At 40.2% G+C, this 21,057-nt stretch overlaps 1 long non-coding RNA gene across 1 annotated transcript; it reads right to left on the reverse strand.

Annotated features, from left to right (window-relative positions):
• Positions 1 to 355: 355 nt before the first annotated feature.
• LOC134371567 (uncharacterized) lies at positions 356 to 21,012 on the reverse strand. Its single transcript, XR_010022863.1, has 3 exons — positions 20,875 to 21,012; positions 12,461 to 12,530; positions 356 to 597 (listed from the first exon to the last, which is right to left on the reverse strand). It is a non-coding gene; the product is annotated as an uncharacterized LOC134371567 (long non-coding RNA).
• Positions 21,013 to 21,057: the final 45 nt, after the last annotated feature.

The raw sequence follows: 21,057 nt of genomic DNA on the forward strand, positions 1-21,057 counted from the left end.
ATGTACCTTAATTTAACTAACTCTCCTATTATTGGACACTTATTTGGGTTGTCTCTGATCTTTATGATGAACAGTGCTGACTGAGATGAACCTATTAGTGCAAAAATCTTTATCCATAGTCTACATCCCCCAGAATGGGGTTACTGGGTCCATAGGGATGAAGACTTTCAAAGCTTTGCTACAAGTTGTGGCATTGCCTTCCCGGAAGGTGATATCCCATGAACCCTGTTTGACAATGAACCCTCTAGGGGAGTTGATTTCTGATGATATTTTCATCTTGTAGGCCCTCCCTTCCCATAACTCACTCAGGTTTCTGAAATCAGGCCTTTTCTACACAAGCTTTTTAAAACCATTTTTGTCTTTTAATTATGTCAACATAATTATGTTCCCAGGGCAAAGGACAGCTTCTTTTTGTTCTGTTCATAAAGACCTCTCCTGAAGAATAGTTGAAATATCAAAGGTGGTAGAGCAAAAGCATCCTCTTTGCTGTCACTGCTGATAAAAATGTCCAGAGAAGGGGCTGGCCGGTTAGCTCAGTTGGTTAGAGTGCGATGTTATAACACCAACGTCAAGGGTTCAGATCCCCGTACCAGACAGCTGCAAAAAAATAAAAATAAAAATATTTCCGGAGAATCTATGACAGACCTAAGCTACATATAACTACCTTCATGTCTTTTGACCGGGAGCAAAGAAAAGGGTGGAACCTCAGTTCAATAATCTAATTCAGTTGAACAAACATTTGAGTGCTGCTGTAGCATGATGGATTGGCAGTAAATGAACAAGACAGGGAGATGGTTGACACAATGCCAGGCCCTCTGTACTTAATGCTATAAGTGGGTTACAAATATGGTACTTATCAGGAGGCAAAAAAACCGATATTCATGCTAATAAAAAGGCTTTCGTCAAAGAGATGAGAGTTGAAAGATGGGTCTGGGTAGGATTTTTGGTGGGTATTGATGGAGTGAGAAGGAAAGAGTTGTTAAATTAAATTTGGCCTAAAGTTGCCTCTGTATATAGAAAACTGCAACCTAGCTTAGTATTTAAACAAATTGCAATCTAATTTAAGAGTATATTCTTCCTTTTCTCTGGCTATAAATATGACCTGCACATGTAGTGGGGTGGAGCATTCTGAACCTTTTTTGGTCTGGACTGCTGTGGATTCTAGAATCACAAAGCCAATTAAGATCTACAAAACTAGATTTGTTGTAGATTTTTTAATAGAGTTTTCTACAGAAAGAACAAAGTCCTGGAAGTCAGAGGCTGCAAGGCAAGCAGAAAAGTGGGCCTTCCACACAGAGGGAGCCAGGTGTTTAAGCTACTCCAGGTCTAGAACCCAGAGAGGTCATAGATGGCTGGATTATGGACTGCCTTACATATGGACTTTATTCTGATATGACTTGAGTCTTTGAGCCAATATATGACGCAACCACATTCAGATCATTATTTCTCTAGATTGATAAAGTGAAAGTCCACTATACAAAAAGTTCAACTGTGACTATAAAATAACGAAATTAATGTACAACCCACACGTGAAAATCAACCTTAATTTAAAACTGAGTGATTACATTTCTCCAAGTTTGGCCTTCAGTATCTACTTGGAACGTTCTCCATGGCAACAAATAGTCTAAAAGTTAAATTTAATAAAAGCAAACATTCTATTAGACCATGGGTGTTTCTGAATGTACTATGTACTTATTTATCAAATGCCTATCATGTATGCAATTATATAAGCTTCTTAGGTCCTTCATTCAAGGTTATTCATTTTTTTCTCCAGTCTCTGTCTAGGTGCTGGAAGTGTCAAGTGAACAAAACAGATCCCTGCCTTCAGGGAACCTACATTCTAGTGGGTTAGACACATAATAGACAAATGAACATATGATATTAATTTCCAGGTTTAGATGACGGATTGGGGCTGGCCAGTTAGCTCAGCTGGTTCGAGTGCAGCCTTATAACACCAAGGTCACGGGTTTGGATCCCTGTATTGGCCAGCCACAAAAAAAAAAAAGATGATGGATTGGATGCAAGTGTCTAATTTCACTTGTACCCAAAATCCCACTAGAAATTCCAAAAAAGGATTTAAAAAAAAGACATAATTTTCAAATAGAGAGAGTAGGGAAGGAGACAACAGATGTTGGAAGCTGCGGTAAGTGAACAGAGTGATTGTAACAAATTTAGCCACCTGGACTGGCAGTGGGAAAAGCAGATCAACACCAGATCTACACCAAAGTATCACCTAAGTTCTGGAAACTGGCAGCACCTGGGCCCTATGGAACTGGGGGTAAAGAGGGAATAGGATGAGGAGGGTGGGATGAAAACTGAGAAGCAGCAGCATTGCCTCCTATCATTCACTAAGCAAGGTGGCCGCCCTCCCCTCCCTCTACAAAAAACTGCAGTTTTCTCTCTAGAGAGAGTGAACCAGAGGGTACTTGAACTGTGGGACCAGGCACCGTGCTTGTAAAACAAAACTAAAACAGGGATTTAGTGGAAGGAAGCTGAATCTTGAACTTCGCCAACCCTCTTATTCATAGTTTCCCTGGGGGGTAGGAGTGTGGAGGGTGGAGGGTTCTTCTCTGGGGAACTTGTCTAGTCCAGGAGGAAAGACCAAACAGATATCAACATGGGGAGGGGTCTCCAGGAATCCTCCCGCCCCTTCAGAGCCTCCCATTAACTTTCAGTTTCTTACCCTTGATCAGCAACAGACAACCAAGGATTAAACGATATATGAGGAAAACCTCCAGAATGGTAGCTAGAAATCAAAATAATCAAAATAAATAAATGTGGGGAAAACAAAATCAAGGCATGGAGAAGGAAACGTTTTCTTAAAAGGCTGTCAAAATTTCCAGATAAGATACCATAGTTCATCCACGAATAAAAGGGGGATTGTATAAAAAAGGACCATTCAAAATGTTTTTTTTTTTTTTTTAATTATTAGAAATTAAAAGCAACCTAGCAGAAGTAAAAAACTCAATAGAAAAGTTGGAACATCAAGTTGAGGAAATCTCTGAGAAGACCCAAAAGACACGGATAGACAGAAAATTGGAAATAGTGAAAACATCAGAGAACCAGTTCAGCAGGTCCAACCATCCTAAAGATATCCTATAATAGGAAAGAAAGAACACAGAAAAGACAAAATTTAAAAAGCCTGAAAAGAAAGAAAGAACAAGGGAAAAGCAATGGAGGAAAACATTCCCCACAATTTTCAAAGGAAATTTCCCAGACCTGAAGGACATGAGTTTACAGATGGAAACCGCTAACTCAGTGAATGAAAATAGACCGACCCCAGAGTAGTCTGTGAAACTTCAGAACAATGAGACCGATAAGATCCTACAAGCTTCCAGAGAGAAAACACAAGTCTTAAGCAAACAGCAAATAGAATGGCTCAGGTTTCCCAACAGTTGCAATGGTGAGGCATTGCCTTCAAAATTCTGAAGGAAAACGATTTTCAAACAAGAATTCTACTCATAGCCAAACTACTGATCAAGTGGGTGGGTAAAATGAGAACATTTTCAGACACGTAAGTCTTCAGAAAAGTTTTACCTCCCACGTACCATATCCCAGGAAGCTACTGAAACATATGTTCCTCCAGGAGGAGGAAATAAACCAAGAGAAGCTATGAGATGCAGAAGCTGGAAATCCAACACAGCAGAAGGGAGAAGAATCCCCCCGTCCCAGGTCATGGTGACTGTTGTATGACCAGCCCACGCTGGAGCAGGGAAATTTTGTGGTCATAAACCCTCACAAAGTCTGTATGTGGCCACTTCCTTCCAGGGTGAATAGCTAGAGATAGTGAAAGACAAACCAGCACTTTTGTTGACCAGCTCGGTTTGAATGACAGGCCACTGATGTGACAATGAGAAGATAAAGACAAGACAGAAGAGAAGTGTGTTCTTGATATGAGTGGTTATACCACACCTGTATCTACCTCTCTTTTCTCTATTTTTCCTCCAACATTTTATTATAAAAATTTTTGAACACACAGAAATGTTGAAAGAAATATACAGTGAATACCCATATCTCCACCTAATTTCTACAATGAACATTTCACTATACTTGCTTTATCACCATTCTATTCACTTATGCACTCAACAATTCATCTCATTTTTTGATAAATTTCAAAAGAAGTTATAGAAATCATTAGGGGGCTGGCCAGTTAGCTCAGTTGGTTAGAGCATAATGTTATAATACCAACGTCAAGGGTTTGGGTACTGGCCAGCCACCAAAAAAAAAAAAAAAAAGGAATTACAGAAATCAGTACATTTCACCCATAAACACTTCAGTATGCATAGCGTTGATTAGAGTTCAACACGTTTATAGTTTCTTCCCTCTTTAAAAATTACAATTAAATGTACATATCTTAAGTTAACCATTCGCTGAGTTTTAACAAATATCTACACCTGTGATCCCACTTTGTACTAGCAAAACCCCATGAAGACATCAAACATTACCTTCTCCCAGGATGTCTCTTCCTATTCAATCTCTGTCCCTCCCAAAAGCAACCACTGTGATCTTTTTTTATAGGTTAGTTTTGCCTGTTCTAGAACTTCATACAAACATAATCATACCGTATGTACTCTTTTGGGTCTGACTTCTTCCTCTCAGCATGATGTTTTTTAGGTTCATTCATGTTGTTGTATGTATCAAAAGTTCATTCTTTCTTATTGTTGAGTAGTAATTTATTGTAGGATATATTACGGTTTATCAGTTCCCTGTCCATAAACACTTAGGGTGTCTCCAACTTGCGCTATTATAAGTAAAGATGATAAGAACAAATCTTATGTACAAATCTGCCCAAATAAGAAAAATTCTCTGTTGTATATACCTGCTTATGGATGTATAGAATATCTCTGAAGGAGGCACAGGAAACTGGCAATAGTAAGGGCTTTAAGAGAGAGAGACTTGGTCCCTGGGAGAGAAGGGTGTGAGGGAGACTTTTCATTGTTTATTTACCCTTTTGTTCTTTTCAAATTTTATGCTATGTGCATGTATTATCTGTCCAAAATCTGAATAAAAAAATTAAGCTCACTGTAATAAATTTCAAGAAAGAAATAAAAAAAGATCCACAGTATGTGAATGTATTTTGTTATCTTGGTGAAAAAATCAAAACCCAATAAACCAAGAGAAGCTATGAGATGCAGAAGCTGGAAATCCAACACAGCAGAAGGGAGAAGAATCCCCCCCTCCCAGGTCATGGTGACTGTTGTATGACCAGCCCACGCTGGAGCAGGAAAATTTTGTGGTCATAAACCCTCACAGGGTCTGTATGCTCTGGATTCCTTCAAATATGGGTGCCTGGAGGCCCGAAGAAAATGACTGCCTTCTCTTAATTATGTAAGCCTTGTTGACATTTTAGATTGGAAGCATGGCACGGTGGAAGGAACACTGGGGTAGGAGCCCACGCACTACCCTCTGCTGCTGCCAGCCTGGCACCTGCTTTGCTACCAATGGACTCGGTGACTTTGCTGTCACTAAGCCTTTCTTTTTTCTTTTTTGGCAGCTGGCCAGTAGGGAGATCCAAACCCTTGACCTTGGTACTATAACATGGTGCTTTAACCAACTGAGCTAACTGGCCAGCCCCTCACTAAGTCTTTTTTGCTCGTCTGTACAATGAGGAGAATGAACTTTGTGCTCTCAATTCTACAGGTCCACAAGTCCAGCAAGGGCTGTAAAGATGGGAAGGAACAAACCGGTGCCAACATTACTTTATTTGATTTTTTTGAATCAAAGTCATACGTGCACATTGTTAAAATATCAACTAGCATGGGAGAGCTCATACTAAAGGCCTCAATCCCCTGCTCAATCTCTCCTTGGGTCTCTCCATCCCCAAGGGGTAACCACATTTTTTCAAAAATTGTGAAATATAACCAAATTGACTAAAAGGGCATAAAACCTAAATCTACAGTCTAGGGGTAATCACTTTTAACCACATCAGTTTTCTTGCAGTGACTTTTTCTGTATCTCCCAATAACAAGCTTTTACTGCTATTTCTTGCTTGATCAACTATAAACATTACCTCTTGGCTTTCTGCTGTGATAAATGAAGATTTATCTCACTGATACCACCATTCCCCCCATGACTGTATGTCTCACTATTTTAGTTCTTCTCTTGGTTATCGTTGAAACTTTAAATAACGTATAATCCATCTCTTCTTTGCTCCACCCCCTGTCTCCTGGATCCTCCTATGTAACAGTAGGATAACTGCACGTAGGTTCAGCCAGACCAGCAGGGCCTGGGCTGTCTAAGAGTGACCAAGGCAGCCTTTAATTGAAGGGTTTGTGCCTTCTGATCCAAGGGCAGACTGTTTGCTTGGGCCCTGTCCTTACTGCTGATTCACTGCTTCTGTCCCTGGAGTCAGGACACGGGAGGATGCCTGAGGGTGACAGTCCTGCCCAGAATGGGGGTGGGAGAGGACCGAGGATTGTCTCTGACCCTTCCAGATCCCAAGCCAGGCTTCTGGTTACTCCTTTGCTCCCTAAGGTTTCTAGGCTTCTCTCCCTGGAAATGCCCAACAGAAATGTAATGCAAATCACACTTATAAATGTTCTGGTAGCAATATTGACAAGATTAAGAGGAAACAAATACAATTAATGTTAATGATATATTTTCTTCAACCCGATATAGCTAAAATATTATCATTTCAACACGGAATCAAAATAAAAAATTATTATTATTATTCTACATTCTTCTTTTCATACTAAGTCTTTGAAACTTGGTACTTTCCACCTATAGCACATCTTGATTCAGAAGCTAAATGTTCATCGGAAATATTTGATTTGTATTTAGATTTAGTAAAATTTACTTTTGAAAAAGGAGACCCCCCATACCCAAGTTGGTCTAAACATACAAGATTTCTTTTCTTTTCTTTTTTTGGCTGGCTGATATGGGGATCTAAGCCCTTGACCTTGGTGTTAGCACCACGCTCTAGCCAACTGAGCTAAGTGGCCAGCCCTAAACATACGAGTTTTCTAGTAACTAAATTGAGTACCAGTTTGTACATTTAAATTGAATGAAATTTAAAATTCAGTTTCTTAGTTGTAGTTGCCACATTTCAAAAGCTCAGCAGCCACATGTAGCTACTACCATAATGGACAGAGCAGGTTTAGTGGATGGGGATGCCAGTGCTGTAGAGAGACCCCTGCTTGGAGGGACCATCAGAAATGTCCATGGGAAAGCTCCTTCTGTTTGTTTTTTTCTCCATTGTTGGGATGTTATCGGTCATCCTGCCCACTACATCACCTTCACGAGGACCATCTTTTAGGTCTAAGCAAAAGTGAAAGCTGCGGGGGATTTAATCTTAGACTTCCCAACCTCCAGAAGCATTAGAGATAAATTCTTATTATTTATAAATTACCTAGTCTGTGGTATTTTGTTATAGCAGCACAAAAGGACTAAGACAGTGGAAGAACATCAGCTGTGGGTTCTGGGTTGCAGGCAACAGAAAGAGCCACTGTGGATTAAGACAAAAAAAAATGATACTAATGGGAAGAATACTAGGCAGGTCACAGGATCAAAGGAAAACCAAAGGAAAAGTTGAGGAATGAGGACTCAGAAAGGATAGAATCAAGGGCCACCCTGGGGCCCTTAAGGACTGTAATTTTAGGGCACTGATGTCACAATAACTTAGACCCACCCACCTCAGGGCTCCTGTGCCACTCCACCCAGGTTTCTATTTCTGATGAGGGGGAGAGGGCGAGTCTTGGTTGGTCTGGTTTGGTCACATGACCACCCACTGAGGAAAAGAGAGGGACCCAGTGACTCACAGTCCACCAGAACCACAAGGAATGTGGTAGAGGTAGTCCCTCCAAAAGAATGAGAAGTTGTGGCTGGGCAGGCAAAAACAAAAGACATCCACCTTATTCATGAGGATTAGGTTCCAGTGCAAATGACAGAGACCTATAATGACAATGACATTAGGTGGACCCAAGTCAAAATGTCTACCAAAATGGGAAGGTATCTTGAGATCGAAAAAAAAGCAGGCAACTCCATATTTCATTATTATTACATGTTTGTTGAAGGATAACTCACAGATGGAGAGGATTGGACTGGAGGCAACTGGGTAATTTACAAAAAACCAGAATTTATATTTTACAGTTTTGGAGGCTGGGAAGTCCAAGGTCCAGGGAACACATCTTGTGAGGGCCTTCTTCTTGGTGGTGACTTTCTATAGGGTCCCATGGTGACACAGGCTATCACATGGCAAGGATGACATGAGCAAGAGAACTAATTTTTCACTTGGTCTCCTTATAAAGCCATCAGAACAATACTCATGGCAACCCATTAACCATCAACTCATTACTCCATGAATGGATCAGTCAATTCATGGGAGCACAGTCCTTGCAATCCAATCACATCTTAAAGACCCCACCCTCTACCACCATATTGGGGGTTAAGTTCCAACATGAGCTTGGGGAGCATTTAAATCACAGCATTCTGCCCCTGGCCCCCTGAAGCTGATGTCCTTCTCACATACAAATACATTCATTTCATCCTCATAGCCCCAAAGTCTTAACTCATTCTAGTATCAACTCAAAATGGTTTAAAGTTCCAACTATGAAATTAAAACAAGTTTTCTGCTTCCAAGATACAATGGTGAAATAGGTATAAGCCAGAAATTCTCATAACAAAATGAAGAAATAAGCCAAAAGGAAGGGATAACAGGTCCCAAACAATCTGAATCCCAGCAGGGCAGGCATCAAATCTCAAAGCTGAAGAAAAATCTCCCTTGACTTCATGTTCAACATCCTCTGCACACTGGTGTGAGGGTTGGGTCTCCAAGTCTGTGGGCAGCACTGCTCTTGTGGCTTTCCTGGTTTCAGGGCATGCTTTAGCTCTCTCAGGCTGGTGTTGCATGCTGGTAGTTCTATAGTTCTGGGGTACTGGTGGCAGTCACACTCTCACATCTCAACTAGGCCTGGCCCTGGTGGGTGTTCTCTGCTGCAACTTTTTTTTTTTTTTAGGATGACCAGTAAGGGGATCTTAACCCTTGGCTTGGCATTGTCAGCACCACGCTCACCCAGTGAGCCAACCGGCCATCCCTATATGGGATCTGAACCCATGGCCTTGGTGTCATCAGCACCTCACTCTCGCGAGTGAGCCACGGGCCGGCCCCTCTGCTGCAACTTCAAACCCACATTTCCACTAGGCATTTCTCTAGAGAAGGTTCTCTGTGGTGACTCTGCCCCATGACAAATCTCTTTCTGGATCCCCAGGCTTTTCCATACATCCTTTGAAATCGAGGTGCAGGCTGCCATGCCTCCACAGCTCTGGAATTCTGTGAACCTGTGGATTTAACACCACATGGACACCAGCAAGGCTTCCAGCTTGTTTCTTCCAAAGTGGTGAGTTCAGCAGCACCTGGGACCAAGTTAGCTACAGCTGGGGCAGCCAAGGAGCACTGTGCTAGAATCCAGGGAGGAGCTTCCCAAGGTGGCCCTGGGGAGCTGAGCCTGTGGAGGGCACCCCAAGCCTATTTCCCAAAACCATTGTCTTCCTAGGCCTCTGGAACTGTGTTGGGTGGGGCAGCCTCAAAGATCTCTGAGATGCCTTCAGGGTCTTTCTTCCATTCTCTTGATGATCCCTTCTTTCTGTACTAACATACTTAGCTGACTGTTGCTGAACTACACCCTTGGTTTTCTTTCCTGAACACACTCTTTCATTCTTTACGTGGCCAGGCTGAGAGTTTTCCAACTTTTTACGCTCTGCTTCCCTTTTAATTATAAATTCTGGCTTTACCTCATACCTTTGCTGCCATAACTCAATGTAGGCTGCTACAAGTAGCCATGCAGCTGCCTAAATGCTTTGCTGCTGAGAAATTTCTTCCACCAAATACCCTGGGTCAGCACCTTATGGAAAGTTCCACATTCCATAAAATTCTTGGGTATGGATACAATCCAGTCAAGTTCTTTGCCAGTTCATAACAAGTGTAAATTTTTCTCCAGCTTCCAATAAGCCCTTCTTCATTTCCATCTGAGGCCACCTCGGAATGGCCTTTATTGTCCATATTTCAATCAGCATTCTGGTCACCACCACTTAATCAGTCTCTAAGACCTTCCAAACTTTCCCTGGTTTTTTATCTTCTAAACCCTCACCATGTATAATAGCCTGAACAGAAGTGACTCTGTTTTGTTAAGCCTTTGAATTTAAAAACTTGTTCTCTAAGGGTTGGCCCATGGCTCACTTGGGAGAGCGTGGTGCTGACAACACCAAGTCAAGGGTTAAGATCCCCTTACCGGTCATCTTTTGAAAAAAAAAAAAAAAAAGATTCAAGTTAGGCTTTGTTCGCTTGACCTAGAAGTTTTCTGCTTATACAGATCAAGTAAAAATTTAGTAGGCTTCCTATCTATTTGACTTCTAGGAACACCATGATTAACTAGACAACACCGTAGATCTTTATGAGTCAGATGATTCTGATTTTGCTTTCTCTCTGCTGTCCACTATGGTAACTAAACCTACCTTGCCTTTGTTGGGTGAGCGCTGCCACTTTGTCCCTGCCATCCCAGGATCCAATTATTCTGATTGCTTTTAAGTTTTCTAATTGAGTTACTGTGGTTCTTACTGTAAGGTCCAGTCTTAAAGAGAAGAGCAATCACAGAGCTCTTCGATGATGCTGGAGCTCGCCTCAGAAATCTATTTCTCAAGGTTATTGGTGAAAGGTATGTCTTCTGGAGCCTCTTAATATGGGTGAATAGGTTTTACATGACAAATGCACTCTAGCATTTCAATCTCCTCAAGCCTTTGAATCCTTTGCTCTTGCAAGTGGTGAATTAAGAGTATCAAATACATTTACTTTGCAGATCTCTACAAATGGTTCACACCGGTCATTATAAGCATATCTCTGTATTATTTGAAGTCAAGCTAGCACTTTTAGGTCTAAAACCCTGAAAACAATGAAAGAAATTTGTCTTTAAAATTCTGTTTCTCTAGAACCAAATCTGTATTAGTTAGGGTTCTCCAGAAAGACAGAACCAATAGCATATGTATATAAATATAAGAGAGGGGATTTATTAGGGGAATTGGTGCACATGAGATTATGAAGGCTGAGAAGTCCCACAATACGCTGTCTGCAAATTGGATGCTGGCAGCATGGCTCAGAACAAGATCAAAAGCGTCAGAACCAGGGAAGCCAATGGTGTAATTCTCAGTCTTAGGCTAAAGGCCTGAGAGCCCAGAGGAGCCATTGGTGTAAGTCCAGAACCCAAAGGCTGAAGTGTCTTGAGTTCTGATTCCCACAGACAGGAAAGAAGAGTGTCTCCCAGCTCCAGTGGAAAGACATAGGGATTCTTCTTCCTCTGCTTTTGTTTCCTCTGGGCCCCCAGCAATTCTACCATTCGTCCTATCTCCTAAGTCTCTCTTAAATGTAAACCAACTTCTTTGATTTTACATTTACTTCATTGAGGGTGGATCTTCCCCTCCTCGTCCACTCAGGCTCACATGCTAATCTCCTGTGGAAACACCCTCACAGACACACCCAAAAATGATGCTTAACCAGGTTTCTAGGTATTCCTTGATCTAGTTAAGTTGACACCTAAAATTAACCATCTCAGCTGTAAGCTGCCCACCTGATCCTTTCCGTCTATAATTTACTCTTCAATAAACTTTTAATAATAAAACACGTATTTGCCTGCATCGTTTTTGGTCTTAAGATACCTTCTCAGTTTGGTGGACATTTTGACTTGGGTCCACCTTCAGACAGACTTAAACAAGATCAAAGTTTATTTCTCTCATGTGTAAAAATACAGAGGTAAGTGGTTCAAGGTGGTACATGGTTCTTATCCATGAAGTCTCAGGCTCCTCCCTCATGGGCCAAGAAAGAGTTTTGGTCGGCACACCTAAGTTTCAAGCACAGGATGGAGAAACAGAGAGGAAAGGAGGCAAGGAGAATGTGCCTATTGTCTCTTCCGGAGGATTCTGGGAAGCTGCCATACTTCTGACATCCCATTGACCAGAACCTAGTCACATGACTACACCAAGCTGCAGTGCAGGCTGGGAAATATAGGCCCTTCTAAAAATTCTATTACACCTAAAGAAGAGAAGAATGGATCCTAGAGGACAATGACCAGTTCCTGCCATATCCACCATGTGCCGTCTGGCTACCCACTACTCACACACATATCTTTCCACACATTTAATTTTTTTTTTTTTTTAATAAAGATGACTGGTAAGGGTAAGGGGATCTTAACCCTTGACTTGGTGTTGTCAGCACCACACTCTCCCAAGTGAGCTAACCAGCCATCCCTATATAGGGATCCGAACCCATGGCCTTGGTGCTATCAGCACCACACTCTCCCAAGTGAGCCATGGGCTGGCCCCACATTTAACATTTTTGAATGCTCTGGCCAATCATAATGTAACTACTATAATCTCACACTCAACCAAGATAATGTAACTACTATAATTGCACAGTCAACCAAGAACACACTCATCCCCTCCTCAACAGAGACAAGAAAGAGTCAGGTGCTCGTACCACAATACTCCAGGTCCAGGACCTCTGGGGAATGTCCTCTTTCTTCAGTCCCATCCCAACATTTTGCAACCTGTGGACCAAACAGAAGCTTAACCAGCACTGGCTTACTTTATATATAATGAGGAAAGGAGGAGGAAAGAGATAGAAAAAAATTTTTTTAAATAATAATATGATGCAGGAAGCATAGAAAAGCAGATGGACACTATTTACAGTCCCTATTTCTACAGTCACAAGCCTGTAACACTTCTTCTTTTCACTCCCCTTTCTAAGATCCCTTTGCCTTAGGCTAGTATCAAGTTAGTTGATATTCTTTGCTCAGTAGGGTGACCCAAAACTTCATTCTTTTTTTTTTTAGGATCCGAACCTGTGGCCTTGGTGTTATCCACACCACACTCTCCCAAGTGAGCCACAGGCCGGCCCAAAACTTCATTCTTGAAAGGTCTGAGTCCTTGGTGGTCCTGCCTGTGCAGGGATTCTGGCATGCTTTTAAGCCTTTATCCCTGATGTGTCAGTTTTCTACTTATGAGTAATGAAATACCCCCAAACTTAGAGGCTTTAAAACAACAATAAACAGAGAGTAGGGTTATGTGGTATGACCGTGGCCCCTTCTACATCGTCCTGTGGATCTGGGAAGGTGGCCACAAACACACACACTCATCATAGCTGTCCACTGCAGTGGGAGATCATTAAATTATCAAGCAGAAAGGAATACTGTTGGTTATTCAATGTCTACTACTTTTGTCTACAAGCAGCAGGACCCATAAATAAGGCATCACAGGGACAATTCTTCTGGTCAAAAAAATTTGAAATAAAACTCTAGAGAACCAACATACCAATTCCTAAAAAGTAATTTGCAATTTGCATCATTCTTAGCTTTCCTGTTAAACTGAATAATATTTTAGGTATTTCATGTACACAAAATAATTTCATTTTGCCATTTATTTCATGACGCTCAACATCAAAGAGAATAATCTGAATTGACCTAAATGACCCATGTCATTTGAATGTCATGCATTAGATTCTGACACATCCTTACAGAGATTTTTTTTTTACTCAAAAAATGTTTATCGTTCATCTGCTGCGTATCATAAACATTAATTGATACTGATAACAATGAAAACCATTTTTTGGCTAAGGAAAACTGATACTTTGTAGCTTAACAAACATTTTGTTTCTTATTTTTTGTTTTATTTTTATTTTAATTCTTTATTAAGTATATATTTTAAATATATACAAAAATAGAAGAGTATAATGAACTCTTAGATACCTATCACTCAACTTCAACCATTATGGCCAATCTCATTTCATCTGTTTCCGCACCCTCCACACTGGAGAACTTTAAAGCTAATTCTCTTCATCATATAATTTTGTTCATAATTACTTCACCATAAATCTCTAGGATAAAGACTTAATAAAATAGCTGTAATTACATTACACACCTTTAATATTAGAGATACTTCATTCATGGTCAAATTTCCCTGATTATCTCAAAAATAACTTTTTAAAACTTTTTCTTTATTATGGAGAATTTTAAGTGCATGCAAATGCAGACAGAATAGTAGAGTGAATTTCTACATATGCATATCTGATTTAATAGTTCTCAATTTATGGGCAATCTTGGGTCATCTATACCCACTCTCTTCCATCCTCATTGTTTGGAAGTAAATTCCACACATCATACATTACATCCATTAATAGATGTATTCTGTATGTATTCTACTCATTAAAAAATAAACTATTTTTACAAAGTTAATGATAATTCCATCTTCACACCTAAAACAATATTAATTTCTTAAGATCATCAATTTTCAATTTTTCCCAATTGCCCTTTTGTTTAAACAGTTGACTTTTTTGAAATAAAGCCCAGATGGTGGACTCAGTAGATCAATCTCTCAAATCATTCTCTCTCTCTCTCTCCCTCTTTTAAATTAAATCTCAAGTCTCTTAATTTCTGGGTTCCTCTCCACTCTCTCTCTTCCTTTTTTAAGTGCCATGTTTTAAAGGCCACAACCTTGCTTGTGCTCACTTCCTCACTGTGAACATTCCATATGCTCCTCTGGTAATTAGGTCTAGAAACATGACAGATTCAGCTTCAATCTTTTTTTCCAATAATATTTCATCAGGAGTCATGTCTAGTTGTGACTTTTCTGTGACTGTCTTTTCATGATGTTAGCAGCCATTGATGATCATTGCTTAGATTCATTAATTCATTAAGAGCTGAAAAATGATGATATTCTAACTCTAACATTCCTGTTTTATTTATTAGCTGGACCCATCTATAAAGAGAAATGTACCCTTATCAACTACTTGCTTACCCTGAGGTATGGTTCATGCAGGCAAAGTAGGATAAATGCTTCATTCTTTCCTTTTCTTTACTAGTTTACGAAAATGAGTATGTCTCCAAGTATTTTCCAAAGGTGACCCAGAAAATTTCATTTTGTTTGGTTTGGTTTTTTGTTATTGGGTACTGTATTGATTGAATAGTATTCCCCCCAAATTCATGTTCACCTGGAATCTAAGAATGACCTTATTTGGAAAGAGGGTGTTTGCAGATGTAATTAAGGAAAGGTCCTACTGGAGTAAGCTTGGCCCTCAATCCAATGGCTGGTGTCCTAAGAGGAAAGGACACACAGACGTATGCATGTGAGGACACACACAGGGAAGTTGGTCACGTGAAGACAGCCAGAGTTTGGACTGAAGCAGGTATAAACCAAGAGATGCCAAGGATTGCCAGAAGCTACTAGAAGCTGAAGAGCCCTTGGAGGAACATGGCCCTGTCAACACCATGATTTCAGACTTGTAGCCTACAGAACTATGAGAGAACAAATCTGTTATTTTAAGCCACCTGCTTTGTGGTGATGTGTTATAGCAGCCACAGGAGGCTAATGCAAATACCATAATGAACTCAGTGATTTGCACATGTTTGGTGTGTTTCATTCTGTTGTAGTTATTATCCTTATTGATGTTCACTGAATTGAGCTAGGAAACTCTCTGTCTCACATATTTTTAAGGTAAATACATGTGAGTTCATAACTCCAATTCAAATTTAGGATTACAGCATTTTTATTTAATCTCGTCGAACTCATATCAGTAACTCCCTTCTCCCATGCCAAAAATCCTTGTTCTCAACAACGCTCACATAATTACTCGTTTCAATACAAGCACACTACAGTTTCAGAATAACAATACCGACGCCACCACCAAAAATATGATTACTAAAAACAATTTAGGAGTTTATTGCAGTTTTTTTTTTTCTGCACAAACTACGGTTTTAATGATTCTTGGAATAGTTCCTTTCTGTGCGTGTTTACGCCACTACCCGGATACACAGGTTTCATCTGTTTTATTTCACTTTTGACTTTTAGGGATTTTTAGTTGAAGGTTCAGATCCTTATACCTGTCAGTCACCCAAAAAAGAAAATTAATTTTGCTTTATAATTGTGTAAAATATTTACATGGTTCCAAAGACAAATTCTACAAAACAAGGTATATTCAAAGAAGTGTAACTTTTATCTCTGTATCTTTTATCCTGTTCCTTCCCTCTGCCTACAGGTAACCACTTTAAAGCAAATTTATAGTTTATGCTTTCATTCTAAGGATAAACAAACAAAAACATAAATATGTGTGTATGTATGTATTTCCATATATGTATAACAAATGTAATCTATGTGTGTGTGTGTGTATGTATGTATTTGTATCCCCTTCCATTTCTTAGATAGAGTGGCAGTCTATACACACTTGTCTCCCCTTACTTTTTTCACTTAACATTATGCACCACTTCCATACTAGTACTGTGTCAACAGTTCACACTGACCATGATCTGTAATGTGTCAGTGTGCCCAGAAAGAGCCCTTCAGTGGGAGACCGAAAACTTGCATTTTCTCCAAATGACAATTAAACTCACATGTTTAAACCCACCTCACCCTCCCAGGTCTCCACAGGAGTGAGCAAAGGAATATAAATGATTTCTGGCCAACATTTTGGGTCATTTGTGTCTATCCTGTCTTCCAGCAGCAAAATCAAGCTATGTCCCTCTTCAGGTTGCTTGTGACCTGTAGTTAAACATTATTCATGGATTAATGAATAATGGATTCACTTAAACTTGCATCTTGTCTATGGACTCTGGGCTCTGGGCATGAAAATAGCTATAACTTTCTGGGTGCCCACTACCTCTCCGGGTCTGTGCCTGATGCTGTGCATACCAGATCTCATTTATTTCTCACAAATACCCTGTAGAATGGGTGTTCTTATTGTCATTTTACTGTTCCAGGGGCACCAAGAAATTGCTAAATCTGGAACTTGGCTTCTCTGTGCTTCTCTCACCAGATTATGCTGAACAGAAAAACGTCTTTACTGTTTCCCCCACCTGAAACACAGCTCTGACAGCAGGAGAGAAGACTGTAGGCAGAACACATGGGTCCTGCTGATCGATTGTTAATAAAACTATTTTCCTATTTGCCTCAGCCTCTTCTCTCCTCTCTTCTCATAACCGTTTGTCCCTCTATGAAAACATTTTTCACCCTGTCTGTGTTTGTTTCTTAAATTATAATTAGCAAACTGTCTTCTCAAAGATGCTCAGTGAATTGGGGCTGAGTTGAACAAGAGCCTAGACCAATTTACCAGCCTGTGGTGTAGCTTGGAACTAGGTAACCTAGGTAACCTGATACATATTAAACCTCAAATCTTGTTAGCTTTGCGTTGCGTTCCTTTGACCTCTCATTATGTCTCATTATAACAGACTTCTTACCCTGCTGGGTTTAGCTTTGTGGTAATTTTGTTTATGGCAATTAAGTGACTTGTTAAGATGCCTCATTGCCTCAATGGCATTTAGAGGCAGAAATGAGTAACCAGGGAGGATATACGAGTATATGTGTATTTGTGTGTGCATGCATAAAAAGGGTACTTCCAAAAATTGGCAGAAAAAAATAGAACTAAAAGATAATACAAATCTTTCCGTGAACTTTTTGAAGACCCCTCATATATCTCTCATATTGCCACAGTTCATTTGATCTTTCAACATAGTTCAAATGAACAGGACTGCTGATTTTCCACCAGTGAAAATCTTTACAGGCATGAGAATAAATTCAGCTGATCTTCAAACCTGTTTACACATTGCCAGACTGATTTGGGCAAATTTCTCATTGAACACTTTAGCTTTTGAAATTTTTAAATTATTTTCCTAAATACTGCATAGAGATACTTTCTTTTTTTTTTTCTTTATTTGGAGGGGATCGCTTAGAACACAATGATAATTCATCAGCCCCTTCAAAGTTGCAGTGCTCGGGCCGAGCCCATGGCGCACTCGGGAGAGTGCAGCGCTGGGAGCGCAGCGACGCTCCCGCTGCTGTGGGTTCGGATCCTATATAGGAATGGCCGGTGCACTCACTGGCTGAGTGCCGGTCACGAAAAAGACAAAAAAAAAAAAAAGTTGCAGTGCTCAAAGATAGCATCCAATGTGCACTGAAAGAAAAAGATATTCTACAAAAAAAGGAGCAAGGGATGCCAGCAAGGAAGCAGCGTTAAAGTCTCTCTTCCCACTACTCTCATGTCTAAGACAGGTCTCCTAAAGAGCCCATACAGCTGCGGAAGGTCTTCCTCAGAGGGTTGAGCTTTGAAACAGCCGATGAGAGCATTGGGGAGTGCTCACGGACTATGTGGTACTAAGAGACCCACAACAAGCGCTCCGGGGACTTTGGGTTTGTCACCTATACTGCTGTGGAGGAGGGGGATACAGTCATGAATGCAAGGCCCCACAAGGTGGATGGAAGAGTTGTGGAACAAAGATGGCTGTCTCAAGAGAGGAATCTCCAAGATCAGGTGCCCACGTAACTGTGAAAAAGACCTTTGTTGCTGTCATTAAAGAAGACACTGAAGAACCTCACCTAAGAGATTATTTTGCACAGTATGGGGAAATCGAAGTCATTGAAATCATGACTGACTGAGGCAGTGGCAAGAAGAGGGACTTTGCTTTTGTAACTTTCGATGACCATGACTCTGTGGATAAGACTGTCATTCAGAAATACTGTACTGTGAATGGCCACAACTGTAAAGTAAGGAAAGCCCTGTTGAAGCAAAAAATGGCTTCATCCAGCCAAAGAGGTCGAAGTGGTTGTAGAAACTTTGGTGGTGGTCATGGAGGAGGTTTTGGTGGGAATGACAACTTTGGTTGTGGAGGAAATTTCAGTGGCTGTGGTGGCTTTGGTGGCAGCCGTGGTGGTGGTGGTGGATATGGCGACAGTGGGGATGGCTATAATAGATTTGGTAATGATGGAAGCAATTTTGGAGTTGGGGTAATCTACAATAATTTTGGCAATTAAAACAATCAATCTTCAAGGGCTGGCCCGTGGCTCACTTGGGAGAGTGTGGTGCCAATAACACCAAGGCCATGGGTTCGGATCCCTATATAGGGATGGCCGGTTAGCTCACTTAGGAGAGCGTGGTGCTGACAACACCAAGCCAAGGGTTAAGACCCCTTACCGGTCATCTTTTTAGAAAATAAAAAAATAAACGAAAAAAAACAATCAATCTTCAAATTTTGGACCTATGAAAGGAGGAAATTTGGAGGCAGAAGCTCTGGCCCCTGTGGTGGGAGAGGCCAATACTTTGCCAAATCATGAAACCAAGGTGGCTATGGCAGTGGCAGGAGGTCCTAATTAACTGCCAGGAAACAAAGCTTGGCAGAAGAGAAGAGCCAGAGAAATGATAGGGAAGTTACAGGTTACAACAGATTTGTGAACTCAGCCAAGCACAGTGGTAAACAGGGCCCAGCTGCTACAAAGAAAACATGTTTTACACAATACTCATGTGTATGGGCCAAAAACTCAAGGACTATATTTGTGATTAATTGTATAACAGGTTATTTAAGTTTCTGTTCTGTGGAAGGTGTGAAGCATTCCAACAAAGGGTTTTAATGCAGCTTTTTTTTTTTTTTGCATCCATGCTGTTGATTGCTAAATGTAATAGTTTGATCAAATAATGAATAGGGGCCATCCCGTGGTTCACTTGGGAGAGTGTGGTGCTGATAACACCTAAGGCCCCGGGTTCAGATCCCTATATAGGGATGGCCGGTTTGCTCACTTGGGAGAGTGTGGTGCTGACAACACCAACTCAAGGGTTAAGATCCCCTTACCAGTCATCTTTAAAAAAAAAAAAAAGAATGAATGTGTTTTGTTTTTTTTTAAAGTGAGCTTTTAAATGTCAATGATAAATGTGGCAAAATATAATACTACAAAAATAAGGGAAGCTAAAGGTTTGTGAAAATTCTTTGAAAAACATTATTTTAATAATAATAATAATAAAGCTAGCCAAAAGTTAAAAACTCTAAAATATCTATTCGATGTGATTTTGCCCTGAAACACAATGGATAGTAAATATAGTATTTCTGAGCATCAGAAAGTATGATTCTTTTTATACAGTAAACATTTAAGGAAAAATGATAACGTTAAATAATAGTCATAATGACAACAGTGGAAACACTCTGTGATTTACAATCTTTCTCCTTGGATTATAGAAAAATAAAATGAAAAATTTTAAAAAATGATTTTGAATGTGAGTCCATTTCATGGCAAAGTATTTCAAAATGATTTTTAAATTTAAAAAAATTTTTTGACGGCTGGTGGGTACAGGGATAGAACCCTGGACCTTGGTGTTATCAGCACCACGCTCTAACCGACTGAGCTAACCAGCCAGCCCTTGACCTCTTTCCTTTTTTTCTTTTTATTTTTTAAATGATTTTTAAAAATGATTACTACTGAGAATCCATTTTGGGGCAAAGGACTTCAACACGAAATAAATTCACTGTTCTTTTTTTTCCTAAAGATGACGGGTAAGGGGATCTTAACCCTTGACTTGGTGTTGTCAGCACCACGCACTCCAAAGTGAGCCACGGGCCGGCTCTAAAATAAATTAATTTTTACACGGTTGTTTTTGACTGTCCCTTTCCTAAAGGACTTACGACTTGCTTTTCATTTCATCAATGAAACGTTTTTTCCCACCTGTATCAAATCCCCAGACTTTCTCCTTGGTGGGAAGAAGTAATAAGACATGTGATATTTGTTCTGAAACTAGAGAGAAGGTATGTAATTGTATCTTCACACTATGGCAAACTTTTAATAGAAAACTAGATGCTTGAGTAGGAATGTAAAAACTCATTATCAAAAAAAAAAAAAAACCCAGAACACTTGAAGTTTTGGAAGTTTAAGTAGTTTTACTTTTTGCATGAGGAGCTTTAATTAATATCATAATTATTAAAAGATTAAACTATATAATTTGACACTGAACAAGAATGGTTGGGGACCACATACAATCCACATGGCAAGAGTGTGCTACCCATTGGCCCCCAAAAACATCCTTTCGTTTTTGTTTTTAATTGTGGTAAAATATACATAACGAAATTTACCACTGTAACTACTTACCTCTGTACAGTTCAGCAGCATTCAGCACATTCACACACATTGTTTTGTCGCTGTCACACTGTTCACGTCCTCCGTTTTGGCTTTCAGGCTCACCATTAGGGGGCGAATGGAGACAACGCATGAGCCTTGCTCCCCCACGCCCCCTCGCCCACGCATGCGCGCCTCACCTACAGAAAAGGGCGG

This window comes from Cynocephalus volans, chromosome 3 (genome assembly GCF_027409185.1).
Source record: "Cynocephalus volans isolate mCynVol1 chromosome 3, mCynVol1.pri, whole genome shotgun sequence".
In the NCBI taxonomy this organism is placed as follows: Eukaryota; Metazoa; Chordata; class Mammalia; order Dermoptera; family Cynocephalidae; genus Cynocephalus; species Cynocephalus volans.